This window comes from Rhyacophila brunnea, unplaced genomic scaffold, assembly GCF_057557595.1.
Source record: "Rhyacophila brunnea isolate RB1 unplaced genomic scaffold, BYU_Rbru_1.0 scaffold_16, whole genome shotgun sequence".
Lineage (NCBI taxonomy): Eukaryota > Metazoa > Arthropoda > Insecta > Trichoptera > Rhyacophilidae > Rhyacophila > Rhyacophila brunnea.
Window position 1 is genome coordinate 12,139,371 of NW_028232816.1, and position 13,329 is coordinate 12,152,699.

The following is a 13,329-nucleotide window of genomic DNA, read 5'->3' on the forward strand; positions in this document are numbered from 1 at the left end:
AATAATACATTCGCATTTTTTTCATCCCTTATTTCGCCATTCATCATCTTCAGACACTATGCACACACACACCAATGGCAATTGTATATTTTATAGTTTACACTCAGTGCGTGATGCATAGCTAGATAAAACTTATCATGTGAGCGAAACGCATGCCGTAAAACAAATTTTATGTGACGAATTAACTTATTTGATAAACCAATTTATATATCGCTACCTGAACGCTATACTTACCCACATAATCAATCACTGAGATTTCTACCCCATTTAAAAGAAAAAATGCTACTGTGGTTTGTATTAAAATAATTGTTCTATAATCTCAAAACAGTGGTATGGTATAACTGAGATAACCCACTGTTAATAATTGTATACAAAAAATCCTACCATTATCATAGTATTATACTCGTATTATAAACCGCAAAAAAACAAAATAAACAAATAGCTGACTAATTCATTTGTATGGCACAAATATTAAAGTGCAATTATCTCCAGCTGTTTCAGAGTCTTTTTCAGGTACATAGCGATATTTACAATTAAATGTGATTATTTCACTGCTGTAAAATAATTGGATTCTACAAGGCAACTGGCGAAGACAACCCAAAAACATCTTATTTCGATGGAAAGACCAGTGGTGAAGGACTCCATCCAAAACGAGTGACTGAGAGACAAGCTACATTGAAGAAGCATAAAGTTATTAATAGTAATTTAGTCAGTTAATTAAAAGTTAAATAATTCAATAACTTCAGGAAATGGGAATAAATCAATAAGCATACCACTTTCGACACTCGTTAAATCACTAAAATGACATATAAATAATATTATGCAGATAAGCCTGAGTCTATTTTGTATAATTTAAACCGGTTGATAACTGCTTTAAAGTCACTGTTACGAGGTGGATATGTATAATTTGACATACCTACATAATAATTGACCATATCAAAAAAAAATGTGTCCATGACCTAACTGGACGTACATTAAAGCAACTGTCCATTACAAATTACATAACACTCGCTAGTATAATACTTTAATGGTTCTTACAAAAATGGTAGTTTATAAAATTATTATTGCACAGGTAAAATACGGTAGCGCTAAAAGAAATACTTATCTCTGATAAAAATGTATTTCAAGGCAGGTGTATAAATACTTATTTACGGAGAAAAAACTAAGGCTTTGTTTTCTTATCACAACGTCTTACTTACGGTATAAAAATGTACAATAGAACAGGCAATCGTTATTCACACGGTATGAACTAATATTACATATTCCGATGCAGCTAAATCACAGGTTCCCAACCCATAGATCACGAGGTGATTTCTAGGGGGTCGCTAACTACCCTTAAATTCCGATGAAAAGTAACATCTTCGTAATAAACGGTTATTAACTCTTAACGGCCCACGTGCTCGTCGTAGGTCAAAATTGAGTTTTTATCGTAATTTCAAACCATGATCCTGGACACTCCTTAAACGTTGTAGATAATCTATTTATATAATTTTGAAGCCTTATTATCCTTCATAGTTATTTTAAACATTTGATGACTGCATAAAGTATTTTTGTTAGATAAAATAGTATTCTTTTAAACCTCTCGCTCTAATGTTTTAGAATATAGTCATATTTCGGTACATAACTGTGCAGTGGTGTTAAGATTTTTTACATTTATTAATTTTTAAACGCATTTATAAAACCATTAGTATAATTTATTCCGAGATAATTTTTGTAAAATATTCACGATAAAAAATTATATTGATAATCTCTATGATCCCAAATTTGACAAGAATTAGGCATTATATTATTTAAAAAATCGGCAAGATTAACACATTTGAAGATGATTCTAAAGATACTTATTATAAGCTATGTGTTTGACCATTCAAGTGTGATAAACATCTTATGAATAATGATTGCTTTATAATAAATATTGACCTAAGAATAAGGTAGTGTTTTTTTGAAATACGCCATTTCTTTTATCATTCCCCAGTAGTTAAGCTACAACATACGGCCGTAGCCATAAATTGACAAACTATAATTAAAGTAGGGAGTAAAATGATATTGACGCGCGTGTTTGAACATGTACCGTTTAAAAAAAAATAAAAAAAAATTTCGTTAGGTACATGTTCAAACACGCGCGTTAACATAATTTTACTCCCTACTTTAATTGTAGTTTGTCAATTTATGGCTACGGCCGTATGTTGTAGCTTAACTACTGGGGAATGATAAAAGAAATGGCGTATTTCAAAAAAACACTACCTTATTCTTAGGTCAATAATTATTATAAAGCAATCATTATTCATAAGATGTTTATCACACTTGAATGGTCAAAGACATAGCTTATAATAAATATCTTTAGAATCATCTTCAAATGTGTTAATCTTGCCAATTTTTTGAATAATAAAATGCCTAATTCTTGTCAAATTTGGGATCACAGAGATTTTTAATATAATTTTTTATTGTGAATATTTTTCAAAAATTATCTCGTAATAAATTATACTGATGGTTTTATAAATGCGTTTAAAAATTAATAAACGTAAAAAATCTTAACACCACTGCACAGTTATGTAACGAAATATGACTATATTCTAAAACATTAGAGCGAGAGGTTTAAAAGAATACTATTTTATGTAACAAAAATACTTTATGCAGTCATCAAATGTTTAAAATAACTATAAAGTATAATAAGGCTTCAAAATTATATAAATAGATTATCTACAATGTTTAAGGAGTGTCCAGGATAATGGTTTGAAAATACAATAAAAACTCAATTTTGACCTTCGACGAGCATGTCCCCCCTTAAATGCATACTGTAACTACGTATAGTACAAACTTTGGTTTCGGTTTTTTGAGCAAAATCGATTTTACCATACATTTTATATCCAATGATAAAGTAGGAATCATTATTTCAATTTTGCCGATAAATGTCATTGTAAGTTGTCGTTGTTGCTATATCGAACCTTAATCGGCAGAACAACGTAAGCGACACTTTTTGGTAAATTGCGTTTTAAACTGAGAACTGTTCGATATCACCTAGCGCGTAAGTGACAAAAATATTAGAGCCCGATCTCATTCGCATGACATTTTTTTAGGGTCTGTGCCTTTTAGCGTTTTAACTTGTATCGCATTATGAAGTAGAGCAAAACAACGTAACCGACGTTATTTGATAGTGTAAGCTATGGTACGGTTTATTCAGTGGTCCGTCTGGTAGTGAGTTGTGCGAAAACCGATTTGGGAGCAAAGCTCGCGCCGTCCAGTAAAACTGGCTGAGATAAAATAAACCTGGTAATAGAGTTTATTAAACAATAATTACCCGCCGTTCCATCTCACTACTGTCGGAATAATCTACGAAGAATAGTATCTTCCTGTAGATTTTTGAAATGTTGAAAATGTATATAAAATTTATACTGAAAATTTGGATTCTTTGAATGAATTCACTAATGTCGTGATTCGGAATGTTTTCAGAAACGTATTAATAGACAGTAAGTTCAACTTGGGTTTTCATCTACCAAAAAAGATAATAGTGTTCTTTTTGCGAGAAAAAAACAAATATGTCTGGTGACGAGAGACTTCGGCTAATTGAAACGGATACTTAGAAATGTCCCCTTACCGTAAAGGATAAATGCAAGGAGATGTTCTTTAATGATCTGGCCAAAAGTAAAAATCACAATGACGTTTTGTGCGCAAGTTTTGACCACGAGAAGGTGCTAAACACTCCCTAGTCGATACGCTAGTAGTAAATGATAGTAATAGATAGTAAATACGCATACTATAATGAAAGTATTTATGAAAGTGGAACAAATAATGGATACTGCTTTTTATGGGGTGAAACTGATGGTAAACGTGGCAGTAATGAGATCTCCGCAATAATGCACAAATCATTGGATAAGACTGACAAAGCGGGAAATTTCCAAGGATTTATTTTACTGTGATGGGTCAGAATAAAAACCGGGCAACACGGGCTATGCTATCATATTTTATGAAAAATTCTCATTGAATTGATAGAAATACATTTTCTATTACCAGTAGGTCTATTCTGTATTTATCGACCGCTAAAGTGATAAATATTATCAAACTTAGAGTAGGTTTGTATCATAGAATTAGCACTTATTGTAACAATTACAATACGTTGATTGTAATTGTTGCAATAATCCCTACATTTTAACAGCACCTCTCTTACTGCTGTTAAAATACAGCACTTATTGCAACAATTACAATACGTTGGTTGTAATTGTTGCAATAAGTACTAATACTTTTATACAAACCTACCCTAAGTTTGATAATATCTATCACTTTAGCGGTCGATAAGTATAGAATAGACCCACTGGTCGTACTACGATGCCGGTCGATTCCATTCATGCGAGAATTGAGTCATTTTTATAATCAGGGTAGAATGACCCACCATCATTTCCAACGCTAGGTCATCATGTCATATGCAGAATTCCGTGACTGGAAATCTCTCGCTGCTACTTGCATTCCTTCAAAGTTCAAAATTAAATTTGGTGAATTACAAAAGGCATAATTTAAAAAAACTTACCAAATATTGTACCTACTCTGGTGACAGTAGGACTAAACTGTTAGACCTAGAAAATGTCATCAGATCCCGATCAAATGCTGTGATGCTTTAAACGCAGCCACCCTTGCTGTATAGTGCTAAATCACCAATATCGGAGATCGAGTATAACGATCTTAAAAGTATCCCTCAGAGATGACGGATGAGTTTATGAAACTGCCACATGGATTATCAGTGGAAAATACTTTACCGAAATCCGATCAGGAAGATGTGAATGAGGATAATACAGCGATTACTGCTTAAAAAATGTGCGACAATATTTTTTTTGTAAAACTGAATAGTTGATTACAATTTTATTTTATCATAATTAGTAGGTCCCCGTATTTAATTATGTACGAGTAGATACGTACCTATTTCATTTTGAAAAATAAATACCTAATAATATTAATAATATAAGCGAAACCTTAAAAATACCAATCATTTATTTTTATTTTACCTATGTGGGTAAGTATCTACACGCAAAAACATTAATTTAAAAAGTCAAAGTATATTTAATTTATTTAACAACATGATAATTAGCATGAAATTTATAAGTAAAAACAACTACGCCAAATATCGTAAGCGACATGCCTGGAAAAAATATCGCGTCATAGACATAAGCAAAACAGCGTTACCGCCACTATCTCGAAAACTAAAAGCACTAATGCAATTGTTTTATAATTTCCGTATAGGCAATAACCAATTATTATTAACCACATTAACAGAATTCATTTTTAGAACTAATTACGGAAATAATTAAGAAAAAACCTTCTCCTCTAAAATTTATGAATTGTCGCTTACGTTGTTCTGCCGATTAAAGGTCGATATAATTTGTAATCAAATGACGCGAGCCGGAGATGATATTATAATTATTATGTATGGGCCGCATTTTGGCAATTATTTTTTAACGGCTATATTCAAGTTCAGTTTAAACCACAAAAATATTAGATTTTGATCGGGAAAAAAATATTACTGGAATCTATAAAGTGGATTGATTGATTATGATAATATGATTGTTAAAAACAATATCAACAAAAATAAATTAATAGTACAGTATTCTTTCCCGTAATCACACGTATCCGTTGTATATCATAAAATCATGCATTTAAGGGTTAACATTGGATAAAAATGTGGTTGCGAGTTGGATGCTACTACTTATGTGTCAATAGTTAACCACGTTTAATTTGGTTAAACGCTTATGTTTAAAAACACGATAAGTTTGAACTACTGTCAATAAATGTAATTAATCTGACAAAATTGGTTTGATGATATCTGTTATATCGCGAAATCTTTCTTGTGTGCTTAGACTGTGAGGGATAAAAGGAGCCGGATGCCTTCATCGGGCAATGAGTCGACCTCCCGTTGATAATTATCTATATCTCTATATATATAAAAATCTCGTGTCACGATGTTTGTGGTCGAACTCCTCCGAAATGGCTCAACCGATTTTTATGAATTTTTTTATGTATATTTGTTAGGTATGAGAATAGGTCAACAAGTATATTTCATACCGCTTTGTGATTAGGGTATCGCTATCCAGAAAATTTTTCTTTTATTTTTTTGATAATTTTTTTTTTGTATTTTTTTTATTATTTGACATAAAAATATACCTATAAACCCAAATTTTCACCCTCCTACCCCCACCCTCCCATTTTTAAATCGCGATTTTATTATTTTTGTATGAACAATTTTTAATTTTCAATTTAACCGTCGTTCGTATTTCAAACAGAACGAAATTTTTTATGTTGTTGTATGACCTACGTCCGAGAAGAATTCAAGAGAAGCGTCGCGTCATTTTGACATTTCATTCGGCATGCCACAACGCAGTGCGTGCAAAATTTTGTACGATTTATTTTATTTATCTATTTTTATGTGTGTCTATTATAGTGCACAATACCAGCAAGACGCAAGGGGGGCCATTTGGGTCGTCGAACGAATAAAGCAACAAACATGCGAAATAGTAGAGCAGAAAGAACAGACGGACAAATCCAACAAGATAACAAAAACTTGCGTGTAAGCATGTCGCAATTGCGTGCAGCTCAATCACAGGAGGCACGAGCTGAACGAAATCAACAACGACAATTGGAACGGAGCCAAGCGCGCCGGTTCGTAGTTACCACACGCAGAGCAAATGACCGACAACGCCAACAAGTACATCGAACATTTACATCCGCTTCGTTCCTTCGTCTCGCATTCGAGTACGAGCCAGATATTGAATATTCCGCTCATCCGAAAGTGCTGATTGGTGCTATAGACAAAGAATGTCCCCATTGTCATGCGCTCAAATTCAAACATGAGTCAGCCGGGATGTGTTGCGCATCAGGAAAAGTGCAACTACCAGAAATTCAGATACCACCAGAACCATTGAACGGCTTGCTCATCGGCACGGTTCCAGATTCAAACCTGTTCCTGAAGTCCATTCGCACATTCAATTCATGCTTCCAAATGACTTCGTCCGGAGCAACAGAAATAGTTCACAATACTGCGGCAAATGGTCAACAATTCCATTCTACGTTCAAAATCAAAGGTCAAGTATACCACAAAGTAGGCTCATTGCTGCCAATGCCAAACGAACCACATACATTTTTACAAATCTACTTCATGTGCGCGGCGGTGAGGACATCAATCATGTGGATGCACGTTGCGGCTACAACAGCCTCAATTCGCCTAATGCCAGGCGCATCGTCGGCGAACTGGACGCCCTGTTGAATGAGCACAATGAATTATTGAAATTCTTCAAAGCACACATGCACGAATTGCAAAGTGACAATCACGCTATTGTCATCAATCCTGATAAAACACCAGCTGGAGAGCACGTACGTTGATTCAATGCGACTGTTGTTGACGACATTGCTGGAATCATGGTTGGCGACTGCACATCGACGCGAGAAATCGTGATTCGAAGAAGAAACAATAATCTGAAGTTCATCGCTGACACACACCGTTCATACAACGCTCTCCAATATCCGCTAATTTTCTGGAAGGGACAAAACGGATATTGCATAAATAGTAAAGAACGAGATCCTGCCACAGGTAATTCATTCATTATGAACATCATTACTCATTTTGAATTGAGAAAATGAATGGTTGATGTTTTTTTGTTTTTATCGGCGGTCATCGTCTACAGCGCTCTATTTCTCTTTCTGTCATAGATCCCATCCCCACACACTTACGATACATTCGTTATTTTTTATTTAACAACCAAAATATTCACTAGAAATAATTTATATGGCAGAACAACGTTTGCTGGGTCAGCTAGTATTATATAAAAGTCAAAATATGTTTGTTTGATTTTTTTTTCTACATGGCCCCAGCCGACACCTACATAAATACAAAGTTTGTTTGTTCAAATTATCTTCCTATCAATTCCAATTCTGAATTTTCACGACAGATAAAGGTTGATTTCGTTTGTTTAACTAGGCTATCATAATAATGTCCATTTTGACATGTCGTATGCCTAGATACAGATATATTTAATATTGAAGAATGTAATAATTATTATTTTGTTAAGTAAGATAAATGTATATCGATCAACGAAGCGACCTCGCTCGAAGCTGAATACTTCGGCTAGTGTATTAATAATTTATCAGATACCAGAATTTCACTCTAGCATACCGTTCATAAGATAATTTATTAAAATCGTAAGAAAATACTTTCGTTCTAGTCTACTCGTTGGTAGCGCGACACGGTTGCCAATGTAAATATCTCAATATTATAGAATTAACAAAAATATGTAACATATAAGAAATTGTGACCATTGAGAAAGAATGATGGTCCAAAGTATGTTCTCACTCGTAGTGAGTTCTGCTCTCAGCTTACTTGGCTACTACAAAAGGGGCTACCGACACGAAAGAAGTTGTGAACCAGCGAGCTCTAATTAGATAGGTACATACTATGAAAAAACACAATCTCGAAAGGAGCAACAAAAAACAAAGAGTTACCGGTTACCGCTATGATACGATGCTTAAAAAACATTAAAATTATATAAATATATTTGCCGAAGAAAATCAACTCTTATTATTGTGCAAAAATATTGGGCTGTAGCTGTTTAAAAAAAGGAAATTTTGCCATATTGCAATTTCAAGATATCGCGCAATCGAATATAAGTATTATTACCGTCGTTTTATAACAAAATAAATGATCTTGAATACAAATTATATTATTTTTATTTTATTTTTTAGTTAAACATGAACATGTGTAGGTATATTACAAACCGTTACATAATATAAACATAGTACAATAACGCGACAATATTTACTCTTTATTCTTTCTAATATATGTAGGCACTTTGATTAAGTTAGTTGGACCAGTTGCTGTTTCAAGTCGTAGTGTAGATACGCGTATTTTTAGAGACAATTGATTGATTTTTACCGACGCCGAGATGTAAATCGCCCAGTTGTCCTGTGTCTTAAATTATGATACATATCGAATCCGTTACTTTATACATAGGTATTAATTAACGATATTATTACCTTATAAAGTTACCTGACGACGGGTGTTGATTAATTCGTTTCATGAAGACATTTTAATTAAATATATACAAAGAAAAAAACTCACTTTCATTCAATTCTTTTCTTGTTATTTAATAGGCACCTACGGAGGCTTCACAAAATCATACATACTAGTTTTTATACCATATAAGAATGTCCGACCTCTAAATTTTTTAATTAAATCATTTCAAAAAATCATGTTTCTTCTGCATTGTGCCTCTAAACAAGTTTGTTGGATCCATGACCACCACTATCCAATTATAAAAATGGATTATTGTGCTGTAAGTAGTATGAGCCAATAGATAATGTTGGATTTAAGGTTTCCTCATAATAACATCGCAACGAGTTAACCTTTCGATTTCAATCAACGAAGAAACACCTGGGAGGCACAAATCGCCAATTCCCACATTACCCAATCAATTTTCTCTGCACTCTAACTGGAGATCAGCGCATCTCAAACATTAGACACTGCCAATCACTTTGAACATAACACAAGTCTGGATCGGTTGCTACAAAATAGTAAGTCAAGATAAATACTAATACAATATGATTTTCTTGGCATCCCGTTTGATTACAATTTATTGCATTCAAGTATTGTTAAATGGGTAATATTGTTATGATACCCGCGCAGCAACTATACTCCGAAATTCAGAAACGGTAGACGAGTTTGTATATATGAAATCGACCATAAGTGGAAAAGGTGGATGTGAAGCGGAAATATGAAGGCGCACACAGATTTTCGAGAAATGCAAAAAAAGGTAGGCTTTAATTAAATTATCGCCTAGTCTTCGCCACTGGTGTATAGTACCTATATTAAATAGATCGGTCAACAATCTAATATGATGAGATCGCTTTGATGTATATGCCAACCATTACAGAGGATACGGCAATTACACAAGTTCCACCTATGCTGGATACCTTCAATCTTTGAGAACGACTGCCGGAGATTGCACACACAAATCTCGCGCGAAGGCAAGGCATAAATAATGCTATCTTCCTACTGGCCGTGCAAACCGCTGCCACAAGCTTCGACCTTCGCGCGCGAGCATGGTGGAGAGATGATGAATGGCGATGCGGTGTGATGATGATGGCGGCGTCGTTTCGGACGGTGCGGCCGGGCATCGAATCGTGACCCAGCGACCTCGCCGGGCCGCACCTGACCGGAGCCAATTTAGAAAGTCACTAGGGAGACCGGACGGGCGCTACGAAGAAGACAACAAATATAATAATCGATAGGTATTTAAAAAGTGACAAGAGGCCAGAAAAAAAACTACATTTAAAATAAGCGATTTCATTGGTTTCTTATTACTCGTGTTTGCTACCTCACAAACTGAACCAAAATGACAATAGCGATATTTTCATATATTTGTTAACATGCTGTAGCAGTTTTTTCAATGAAGTCGCACTAAATAAAAATATATTAAAGTCGTGTTTTCAACGCCTTTAATTAATAATTTGTACTGCCCATGATATGTTAAAATACATATTATATTCATTGGAGTATACATGAATGGGTGACGGGGCCCACTAAAAACTTAATTTTAATTTACGATTCCTAATATTATTAAACTGTACCAGTGATACAAATAATAGGAAATTGGCAAGAAAAATAATCCAATTGCAGCAAAATTACGAACGCCATGATGCAACAGAAAAATTTGCAATGGTATATCTGTCTATTCAAGTAATTATTATCTTCTTCTTCTTAAACTATCTCGCTATCTACTTCGGAGCATATGAACACCACACGATGCCTCCAAAAATTCCTGTCGTAAGCCAGTCTTCTCGCGTCCTCCCCATGTCTACCTTCGCAGTATGTGTATTTAGCGGACTTCCTGAATGCAGTTGAACTAAAGAAATGGGAGATTGGGTTGTGAATCTTAAAACATCCGCAGCACGTCCCCAGGCCAGGTCGAAGGTTGCTTCTTCACATTCAATATTAATATTACAATTGTGGGTGGATAATTGTCACATCAGTAATAATTAAGATTACGACAAAAATATCTGGGAAAGTTTCATACAAGAAAATGTAGATATCAGCCAACTTGTAATTATTAGTAAAGATGAAATAAGTTGGGTTACATTGATAATGCCATGATACCTTTATTAGTGGAAGATGCTACAAGTTACAAGGCATAAGTAAGAATGGATTGTAGTACGTGAATACGTGACATCAAAATAAAGCCGCGCGAGAGAGGAAAATGAATGAATCATAAAATACATGCTGTACAAAATCCTCTTTGCTAGTCATTGTTTGAAAATTTGGCAGTGGTCCAAATCTCCGGACATGATAATTGATTTTAGCTTCTTGTCTTAGTGGCCGTCAATTAAACGTAAGAATTATTATCAAACAGTTAAATTGTCCATTAACGACATTAAGTCATTGTAATATCTCGAGGAACGAAACTACTTTGAAAATAAATATTTGTGTGTGATATATTGAAGTTTTCATGATTTTTCACTTAGGATTAGACTTTGATAACTTAAAAGAATTATAACTTGACATATTAATATCCGAACGCACTTACGACTGAAATGCTTTCTTTCAATTTAACGACAGGTTTTTTTTATTTGAATTGTGTTCGAGTGGTGTTAATAAATCACATAATAATTGAAAGCCCGTCGGAAGCACATTTCTGCATACAAACGACGTGAGAATAATTAATAATAAGTCAAAATAGGTAAGTACAGTAATTTACAATATATATTATAATTAGAAGAAGATACATATTACTAAAAACTGTACAATATTGATTAAACGTATGCAGATTACATTGTTGGTACCCACTTGGTAGAGTTTTAGTACACATTCGTCTCGATTCGTCGATATCTCAAAAGAAACTTCGTCAAGATCTCACATATTTAGTGAACATAATATATTTCCATGAACTTTTGAATTTTTAGTAGATACACATTTTTTATATTTGTAATAAAAACATTATTACAATGTATGATTGATTCCACGTATACAGCAGGCAAGAAAATACAGACTTCGTACATGCGATTTGCATAATTGGCTCTACACGCATAGGCACATAGCGTCCATTAAAACACAGTTGGAGGTGCGGTATATAAAAGGACATAAATTCATATCTTCGCAATCTTAAAACATAATATTATACCTACATCCACCTGAGATATTCCAAAAATATAATTACCTATTACAATATGAGAGAGTCAAAAGCTCATCGGATTATAATTAACATTAATTTTAATAGATAATTTTTTGACAGCCAACATAAATATGCATCAAAATGCTTTTAAAAAATAAGTCCGTGAGATATGACGAAATATTTTTCATATTTCTACACCATGATATCATCGTATGATGAGATGATCATTATCTATGTAGATGGGCGATTATTATATTTAAAAAGCAATAAGAAATTTGCAAATTACCTTACTAATATTATTCACATACATAATAATATTTTTAATTTTATGATATTCACATTGAGCCGACATTCAAGTGAGGTGAACAGAAATAGAAAATTATCGTTAAATTAACTGCACAAACAATTTAGAAGTAACATACAACTGTAATTATTGAACATACCTACATAATTTTGAAAATATTTCTGAGAAAATAGTGTAAAAAAAATAGTTGATTAAAAATTATTAGCAAGTTCAAGGGTTACAATAAAAAATCTTGGAGTGATCCGTGACGTCGGTTAGTAATTAAAGTAATCCCTACTTTGATTTAAAATAATATAAAAGCCGATCGCCAATAGTAGCTCAATTTGGAAAGCGCTTCAGTGAGTATTAAAGCCATTAGTTAAAATGTGTCGCAATTAAGTTGGACTCATTTAGCATAGTGGTCTATATTCTGCGTGGGCGCGATACCCGAGAGATGCGGATTAGATTCCTGGGGTATCTTACTTTTTTCAAAAAGATTTTATATTATATTTTCTCAGAAATGTTTCCAAAATCATGTAGATATGTTCAATAATTACATTGTTACCCACATTCTTAAATCTTGTGAATTATTCGTTGAATAAAAAAATAGTTAAATCAACTGTAATTAGACTAAACTCTTAATAGCGTATCCACAATGCGTCATAAAAACTCGTGCAATTTCGTTTTGAAATCATGGAATACTAAAAGCAGCGAAAGGGTAAAATGAGGTTTTCTGGCCCATAACAACAGTAGATATTATTATTTGCTCCAATAGTGACCGAGAACTTATATGATAGCGAAAATACTGATAATCGATCTTTTAAAATGCAAAATAGGTATACTTAGCACGTTGTATTATACGTATTAAAACACTTAACAAAATATTAATCAAGTAAATTCTAATTTTAT

At 33.5% G+C, this 13,329-nt stretch overlaps 1 protein-coding gene across 1 annotated transcript in view; it reads right to left on the reverse strand.

The window, feature by feature from the left end:
• Window positions 1-13,329, reverse strand: part of LOC147074394 (heterogeneous nuclear ribonucleoprotein K homolog) — a 210,327-nt gene that overhangs the window by 141,923 nt on the left and 55,075 nt on the right. The window lies entirely within an intron of this gene.